This window comes from the organism of the source record quoted next, unplaced genomic scaffold, assembly GCF_019419815.1.
Source record: "Pyrus x bretschneideri cultivar Hongxiangsu unplaced genomic scaffold, Pyrus_bretschneideri_v1 Contig5, whole genome shotgun sequence".
NCBI classification, from domain to species: Eukaryota; Viridiplantae; Streptophyta; class Magnoliopsida; order Rosales; family Rosaceae; genus Pyrus; species Pyrus x bretschneideri.
Genome location: NW_025999787.1, coordinates 2,381,209 through 2,390,810, shown reverse-complemented (window position 1 = coordinate 2,390,810; position 9,602 = coordinate 2,381,209). Strand labels below are relative to the sequence as shown.

Here is a 9,602-nt window from a genome sequence, read left to right as displayed (position 1 = left end):
TCATCCTATTTTTTGCATACATCCTTCAAACCCTCAAATTATCCTTCTCAATTACCAAACCATAATGGCACAACAAGGGTGTGATAACTCATCCCTTGACGATGACAATCAAGCTATGGTGACGACGACCAGTGCACGAGGAATGACAAAGAATTCAAGGGAAGAAAGTCACAAAGGCTAAACATGGTGGCACATCATCAAGCCAAAAACGCATTCCAAGAGATAGGGTAAGTGGTCATGAACTTCTTATGCGTCATTGCTTTGCTAACCCTCCCATGTATCCAACTGTTCATTTTCAGAGTATTGAAATATTGACACATGTAAAACTGTTGTAGGTTAGTGGAAGGAACACTGTTGCCATTCAACTTTGGTTAGTGACATTCCCACAATCATCTTTGGTGCGGATGTTACCCATCCTCAACTTGGGAAGGACAGCAGTCCGGTAATTGCCGATGTAAGTTCACTCGTAAATTCATTGTGCTAGGGAGCATTTCAGAGCATTTTGACAAGAAACTGGCCGAAAACCAGAGAGAATTGTCCTCTTCATGTAAGAATTGCTTTTGTTATGGTCAAGAAAAATGACACAATGCTCTGCTAACATTTGTCAAGAAAAATGACACAACGCTCTGCTAACATTTGGCTTGTCAATCGATGTAGGAGGGATATCTGCCACCAGTTGCTTTTGTTGTGGTACAGACTGATAAGAGTGGCAATTTTTAACTATGTTACAAATTTTAGATGCATTAAGATATAATGCATTTGATGCTTTTCCGTTTTATGCATTGAGATATTGTAAATTTGATCTTTTTTCATTTTTTGCTTTAACTATCATTACCTTGTCCGGCACTGTTGCTGACACCCATATTTGTCATCTGAGGGAGTTCGGCTTTTATCTCAACGGTCATGCTAGCATTCAGGTATTATTTGTGTTGTTGATTTAAACATGCCAGTTTCGTTTTTGCTGTAGTTTCCTTGCCCTCTTATGATGATGTATTTGTGTTCTATTCACTGCTAAATATAAAACCTTAAGTTATGGTTATAGTTCAAATTGCTATCTTCTATTCGTGTGGGGAAATAACAGGTATGCACACTACCATGTCTGTATTATGATTTTCAGTTATAAGGGAACTATCCTTATTCTTATCATAAGGCCTTATTATATCATGATGGAGGCAGATTCTCAGTTCAGACTAATAATGAGACTCTCTTAATATCTTCGAAGATATGTAGTTTGAGTGAACGCTCGATCACCAAATCATCTATATGAGGGAACAAATTTGAAACTAGCAGGTTGGTTAGTTATATGAGCCCAAATGCTAACATAGATAGAATAACCCACAATGTATAGTTAAAGCATGCAATAGGTTTCAACAAGGAGGCAATCTCTTTGAAGGGCTTCACCAAGTTGCTTGCACAGGCCCAACAACATCTATTATCTACTATCCATGCGCAAGGCTGTCTAAAAACATATGGATGCTATAAGCGAAGAAAGTGGTGGTCAGCACTGATTTAGGCATGCATGCCTCGACAAGTGAACAACTTTATGCACTTCAAGAATTGGCTTGTAGGTTTTTGTATGACAGAAAGGATATTTGTTATCATAGATATCTTAATATGTCAAAGATACTAATCTCATACAACGAACTCATTGAAGAATAGACGGCCCAAGAAAGTGAACTAGAGACGCTTTTTGTGGCGGCTTTCAGAGATAGAATCCCCCTTTAGGGTACACTTTGCAAACTACTTCCTCCTTCATTACTTTGCCAATTAAAAACTTCTACTCCACATTTCGCAATCGATGAACATCCAAGTTACCCTCAAGAAAGCAAAGAGTCTTATCCGCAACCGACATTCATAAATCTCATTTCTTGTGATGCATAATAATCATCCGATCCAAAATCACTCTATATACACTAAGATATTATTGGAAATACATCATCACCCATAGTGTGTTGAGATGGTAAAGACTGAGAAAAGTCGGACGTTCTCTCACATTCTTGAGAGGAGGGTATGTGAGACATTGATTGAATTTATATCGAGTGACTTTGGATATGATGATTATTATATCTTACATGCAATGAGATTTGTGGACTTTGTGTCTGTAGATAAGACTCTTTGCTTTTTTGATGGGAATTTTGATGTTCATCGATTATTAAGTGTGGAGGAAAAGTTTTTAATTGGTGAAGTAATGAAGGAGGAACTGGTTTGCAAAGTGTACCCTAAAAGGGATATGTACTCGAATTTCTCAAAGCCGCTACAAAAAGTGTTTCGAGTATAATTTTTTGGGTTGTCTCTTCTTCAATGGTTAGAAGCCAAGTATCTCTGCGTATTAAGATGTTTATGATAATAAATCTCCTCTTTGTCAAACAAAAACCTAGGAGCCAACTGTTGGAGTGCTACTCACTTTCTGTGACATTAAATTCTATTTGCTCACAACATCTATATGTTTTCAGATAACCCTGAACATGGATTCGCAATAGTATACAATAAATGTGATTGAGCATGTGCAAGCAAACATGATGAACTGATTACATGCTTTAACTGTATCACATGGGGTTGTTCTACTTATGTGAGCATTTGGAAATGTATGACTAACCAACACGTTGGCTTCAAATTTATTCTGCATATAGATGCTCTGGTGCTTGAGCGTCACTTAAACTACACATCTTCAAAGATATTATGGGAAAGACATCCTCACCCGTGGCGTATTGAGATAGTGGAGAGTGGAAAAAGTTAGTCTCACATTCTTGTGAGGAGGGTACACGCTACACTCGGTCAAGTTTATATCAGGTGATTTTAGATCAAATGATTATTCGTCATGGCTGTAGATGATTTCTCAGTAGGAACTTTGATGTTTGTCGACTGCAAAGTGTGGAAGTTCTTAATTGGCGGAGTGATGAAGGAGGAGCTGATTTGCAAAGTCTGTTATGGACTAGCGGAAAGAGATTTGATGATGAGTCTGAGGAGGATAACCCTCAAGAAAGTCTTTCAAGACTTGAATTATAAAACGTAACAGTACTAGCTGCATGTTCCTCAAAAAAAAAAAATTAAAATAAAAAAAACAGCTCTAGGTTGTATGAAGTGGCATTCTCAAAAAGCAATTCCAAAAGAGAAATTCCACTTCACTCACTCAAGTCCTCAGGAATGCAATGCATGTTAGGACTTTGTATAAGTTGAAGCTTAACAACCTTGTTTCGTGAAGTTTCTATGTGTGTATGTTTCACTCAATTTATCCATTGTTTCTTATTTGGCTCTTTAAGCCTTCCATTACTATTTGTGTTGTTGATTTATATATGCCAATTTTGCTTTTGCCGTAGTTTCCTTACCCTCTTCCAAGGTCATGTTTATGATTTAATTATGTGGTTTCTGATGAATGCACATTTTTACAATTTGAATCCAATAAAATGTCTTTATGGTTTCCAGTTGTTCTTTATCTAAGTGTACCCAGTTGTATTGAAGCAATTTAATTTACACATAATTTTATGTTAATGCAGAACATCGATTAGATTATGGGTCAAGCTTACAGTTTTGTAGATCAAAGATTTAAGTGTTCTACTTAGTAGGAATCTTACGCATGATAAGGAGTTAGAACTCACAAAACTTTATTATGATAAACCTTAGATAGGATAAAAACCGTAGTCTAAGGAGAAAAATGAGTACTTGGTAAGTCAAAACTAAACACATTCAGGACGCAAGTAGAACGCACACAAGGTTATGACCACATCAGGATGGGTGTCTCTGGTTAAAACCTTGTTAGGTAGCAAAAACCCAAAGCAAAAATGCTCCAAATAGTAGGGGAAAATAGTACATTAAGATCAAGTGAGTATACTTTTGGAAGCTCCCTTGTGTTTTATAAAACTTTCAAATGAGAACTACAAGCAATTCAAATCAGATAATTTATGCATACCAATTCCTTGAACAAGTTTTTGGAAAGTGGACTTCAACAGTGACTTGTAAAGAGGTCACAAGATTGTCCTGGGGACGGATCTGACTGTATAATATGTCCGCCTTCCATACTAATCCTCTCATATATGCACATTATTAATCCTAAAATGAGACACCCCGACCCTAATAATACAAGTTACAAGGTCGTAATGTGCTGGAGCCCGTGTTTGTTGTTTTCTGAAAAGAACCACCCCAGGATCCGTTACTAGAGAATCGATCACTTGCCGATAGAACCCTTATTGACTTGAGGTGTGGTGGTATAAGATCCATCGCTAGTAGTATACCCTGAAGGCTGACCCCCCTTCTTAAAAACCGTTTTACTTTCATTCCACCCCATAAACAATGCTTCCTTGATGCTATTGGCCTTGAACTTATTCTTAAATCCATTGAATTATCCTCCGCTAGTGCTTGCTTGCTTGCCTTTCGCTACCTGTTTCTCCACTTTCCTGTTATTAACTTGCTTGACCTGTGGAGCTGTGCTGAAAGTTGTCTTATAGGTAACACCATCACTAACCATCACATAAGTACACAACTTTGGATTCAAGCCCGCAATGAACTGCTTCCTCTTCTATTTTGCATTATCTCGAATACCCAGGCAATACTCCACAAGACACCGAAACTCCCATTCAAAGTCAACCACAGACATTTCCCCTTGCTCAAGAGCTAGAAATTCTCGCCTCTTGATAGCTTGAAACTCGGGACTCAGAAAATTGTTCTTGAACCGCTTCTTGAAGAGATTCTAAATCCATGATGTATTAGCAAGAATATTTTTGCTTCGTTTTCCACCAGTTCTTAGCGCTCTCCACCATGAAGAATGTAGCCGTGCTCATTTGCTAATCCTCGAGACATCTCATAACTTTGAGGACATCATCCATATGCTCTAACCAAGATTCAACTTTATCTCCAGCCCACGACCATCAATGGAGTAAGCACCATGACTCACAACAACTCCGCTTGAGTGCAACCTCTATTAGCATTGGAGATTAGTTGAGCTAATTTACTGTTGTAGCCCTGAAATAGAAGTACGTTCACGCCTAAGTGGCATAATTCTGTCAAGTAGGCATTAAATTATGTAGCACTACAACTGGCATCATTCGATGCAAACGTATGTGCATTAACTAGGCTCTAATAGCAAATTGACATACGTCGACCCCAATAACACCAGTTACAAGGTTGTAATGTGCTGGCCACCACTAAATTGATCATATGGTCTCATCGGGAGATGACATCACAAGCCAACTTAATGACGAAAGCCATCGTAAGATATTATGATGTGAAAGAGTTTAAAACAAAACATTCCTTATTACATTAGAAGTAAACTAACAAGCACTCCTAATCAACCTCCCAACTTGGGGACACATGTTCAGTGATACAATCCCATTATTATCACATCACACCAGAGCAGATAGTAGTTTCATACAAGAGTTAACATAAAACAATGTTGTGCTGTGTATAATCAAAAGTACGATCATGCAATTATTACAAACTGGATAAAACTTTAGTAAAGGAATCATCACCAAGCTCGAAGATACAAGCCTCATTACCAAGCCCACTCGTCACTCCCAGGGTTATCCTTGTTCTTGCTATGTCCTGAGGGGTTGACAAAATAAAGTGTTCATGGATCAAGTTTATCTAGTCAAACTCATTTGAACATATTAACCCCCGTTTTGAAATCACGTATATAGTCAAAAACTACATATATCTAATACTACCATAATAGTAATATGATTCATATCTCATAACTCGTCATATCAAAGAAGTAAATTACATCACATAATCAAAGTAATTCAAGTTTATAGCAAGTGAAAGGGCATCTACCTAATTGAAGGCTAGCGTCTACTAGAAATATCAATACATGCAATAAACCTACGGTCGTAGCTAGTTATACGATATGTATGATAACTATGTGGTGAAAATAAATGATCTCAAGATATCATTTGAACTAGGCTTTTTTTTAGCTATGTCTACTGGAACTCCATTTTAATATCACTTTGCCCATGTAACTCAAAACTCATCACATTACTTCCTGAAACTCAAAATTCGTTTCACTTTGATTTGTGGACTCTCTCTTCTCCTTGAAACTTATAGGTCGCGTCCTAAAACTTATGTAGGACCCAACACCCAATAAGACTATGCCATATGTGCAATAAATTTGATTATAAATCTTCATTATGCGTCAACATTCACCAATAAGAGAATATTAAGTTTAAAAGAAATTAAGAGATTACAAAATAAAAAAGAAATTGACTAACCTAGCTCACCTAAATCAAACCCACATAAGAAATTAACAAATCTATGACAATGTGAAGCGAATTTTGAGTTTTATAGATGACTTTTAAGTTTGAGGGGGCAAACTGGGATCAAAATCGAGTTCTAATGGGCAAAGTGAAACAAATTTTGAGTTTCAAGAAGTAAAATGATGACTTTTGAGTTACATGGATCAAAGTAAGATTAAAATGGAGTTCCAGATGGTGTAGCTAAAATAGGCCTTTAACTAGAAGGTGATTGTTCTGGACTGTTCTGTTCGCCGTTCAAAAGTACATGGCATAACATAACCCTCCAAGCTGACTATTTTCTCGTTGAAGTCTTTGCAGGCTAGAACCACACTTTATGGGTTGTTTTTCTGATGAAGATCTCAACTTTATCCTTAATTAGGCATCAGTTCAAATACATTCCACCATGAGCATGCATTGGTGTCCAATTTGTTGTTGAGTGTACAAAATTTGAGCTTATCAACGTGTCATCCCTGGTATACCTAAAATCCACAATCATCACGATGAAATCCGGAAAGATGATGGTGACACAGGTTGTCACTTATGTTTCACAATCATGTCTCGATCGGCTAAAATGATGGGTGTGATCGAGTAAAAATAAAACAAGTTGTTCTCTTTTGCTTGAATTACTAAATGCAAAAATTAAATGCCCCTTGAAAATCTATAAATTTGTTGTTCACGTATTTTTCAATTTGGGATTGAGTAAATATAGCAATTTTCTTCTCTACCAACCGCCCATCTACGGATAAATGTAAAGTGATAGACAAAATGGCTCTATCGATGACTAATTTAACAGAATCTTTTGTCTGACCAAAAAAAAAAAAAAAAAAACCCCTCTTGTCCTTCTCCACCTTAAGTTCATTGGATTCATTCTACTAATTGGTTGGAGTCAACATGTACTAAATTTTTAGAATAATGTGGATTAGTCGATGATGTGGTTGATGAATACTTGTTACGTGAATTATTTATTTAAAATACTCCTGATTTGTAATAGTCACGAGTAACATGCTGTTGATTGAGACGAATAATCATATATTTGTTAGAACTAATCAAATGTCAAGTATGTAATATATAACAATTGCACAATTTAATTCGAATAGAAATTTCACAAAGATAAAATATATCTCACAATATAAACAATTAATAAAATTGAATTTACAATCACAAAACACTGACTTCGTTAGGAAGATAGAAACTTGCAGTATCAATCTCCTAAAACAAAAGTTCGCCCCTACACCTATACAGTAGTTCAACGGACGTCTATCTTGCATGATACAACTATCTAATCCAAGTTCTTGCACTTGAACTTGGATTCTTGGCAAATTGGTTGTGGTGTTTATCTGTGAAGTATGGAAAAAGAAGCGATGGAAATTATTGTTCGGTTTCTGATCTTACGGCCATATTTATAATGGCATAGTGAAGCAGTTAAAGCCATTCATGTTTATCTTTAAGAATGGTTGTAACCGTTCATGTGATCAGGTTTATCCTTTCGGAAAAAACTGAATGCAAAAATCAAAAACGAAAAAAAAAAAAATGATATTTGGGTTTTTCGTCCATCTGAGCCCCAAGGCCTAAGGCCAATTTTTGACATTTAATATATGCACTGTACCCAAACCCTCCAAGTTTAAGGCCCAAGGTCCATGGCTTTGACCCAATTTCTTTCAAACCATAGTGTGGGAACACACTTATAAAGTGGATCTTCAAAAGAGGAATGGGTGATGTGGGACTAGGAAGTCCCTCGTAAACACACAAGTTCCAACAATACCTCCATCTTGTTGCCATTGTCTCCCTGACCTATGACCCATATATACGGATTAGGATTGGGAGACACCTATATTTTTTTTTTGTTCAATTTGATGTTAGATTAGTCTTGATGGGATTTGAACCCATGCCGTCATGTAAAGAGCTCAACATTATTTCACTATTGTGGTAAATGGTTACTTGCTTGAAGACACCTATTTTTTACACTAATTTTACAAACATTTTGTAAGGCCAATTCCGCACTTTACTCAATTGATCACTTATAGATCATTCTTGCAAAAAATTAGACAAATTCAAAATCGTGAAGACATTCATTTTTAGTAAAGAAAATGGATGAATACAGTTTTGCAGAAAAACACTAAAATAATTGTCATTTAATCCAACGGTCATATACTTTCGAATTTGGTGATTTTTTATAGACATGGTATTTGAGAAAATACTTAAAAGATAAACAATTCGAATTGATAAAATAACGTAAGAGTAAAACTACTTCTCTATTTTGTTCATATAGAAAGCAAAACAAGTAAAAATAATCTACAACTAATTGAAATGTGTATATTTGGCACTCGTTGAAGTTGATTTCCAATTATATTCAATTTTTTGGAAAAGCTAAACTAACATCAAATTGTTCTTCCCCACCTCTTAGTGTAAGTGTAGATAATAAAGAAAACTAATGAAAAATGTTTCAAAACTTTGAATTTTAACCAAAAGTCATCTACTAACTTTATTGAATGATAAGAACAATAAAAAGAAAAGAAAAAAATAGGAAAAAAAACTACTAAAGGAAGCGCGTGCATATATGTGAATTTGATCAATTCCTAACCAAATCCTCCTATGATTTTAATCACTCACTCACTGTTGACCAACCCCTAATTATTAATATATATAATCTTATTAATTTGTGTAAATATATTATTGGCTGCATTTATTTTAAATTTCAATTGCCTGCAGAATTGCCTCATGCATGTGAGGTGAGGAGGATGAGGGTCGAGTTGTAATGGAGTCATTTGCTGATAAAAAAAAAAAACCTAAAAATTATGTGCTCTTTGTACTAAAGACAAGGGGATTGGATTATCACTGCTCTTTAAGGGCTCCATATTTCTTCGCATTATTCCTAATTTCATGCACCAAGGTGGAGGTGGAGATTTTTCAAGAGGCAATGGGATTGGAGGAGAGTCAATTTATGGGGCAAAATTCGCAGATGAGAACTTCCACTTGAAGCATACTGACCCTGGAATATTGTCCATAGCAACTTTAAATTTTTTTTGTCCTTTTTATTAAAATTTTAGGGTTTTTCATTAAAGTTTAAGTTTTCTTTTAAAGAAAAACTAATGAAAATAGCTTGAAAACTTTGAGTTTTAACAAAAATGACAAAATAAAGGGTAAAGTGAATAGTACCAGGATTGAATTTTTAATGTAAAAATATGATTTTTCGTTAAAATGAACAGTACTTGAGATTTTTCTTTACAGTTCCATTTTTTTAATTAAATAAAATTATAGCATGACTTTTTATCCAAATCCTTTTCATAAAAGTTTTCTAAATAAAATTACCCAACAAAACCACATTATTTTGTGTAAAAAAAAAAAAAATCACATTAACTTACCGATATAATCCAAACTATA

General features: G+C 35.4%; 1 long non-coding RNA gene across 1 annotated transcript; it reads left to right on the top strand.

The window, feature by feature from the left end:
* Positions 1 to 3,316, top strand: LOC103954773. The gene is made up of 3 exons (XR_668253.3): positions 1 to 227; positions 336 to 547; positions 658 to 3,316. It is a non-coding gene; the product is annotated as an uncharacterized LOC103954773 (long non-coding RNA).
* The last annotated feature ends 6,286 nt before the right edge of the window (positions 3,317 to 9,602 follow it).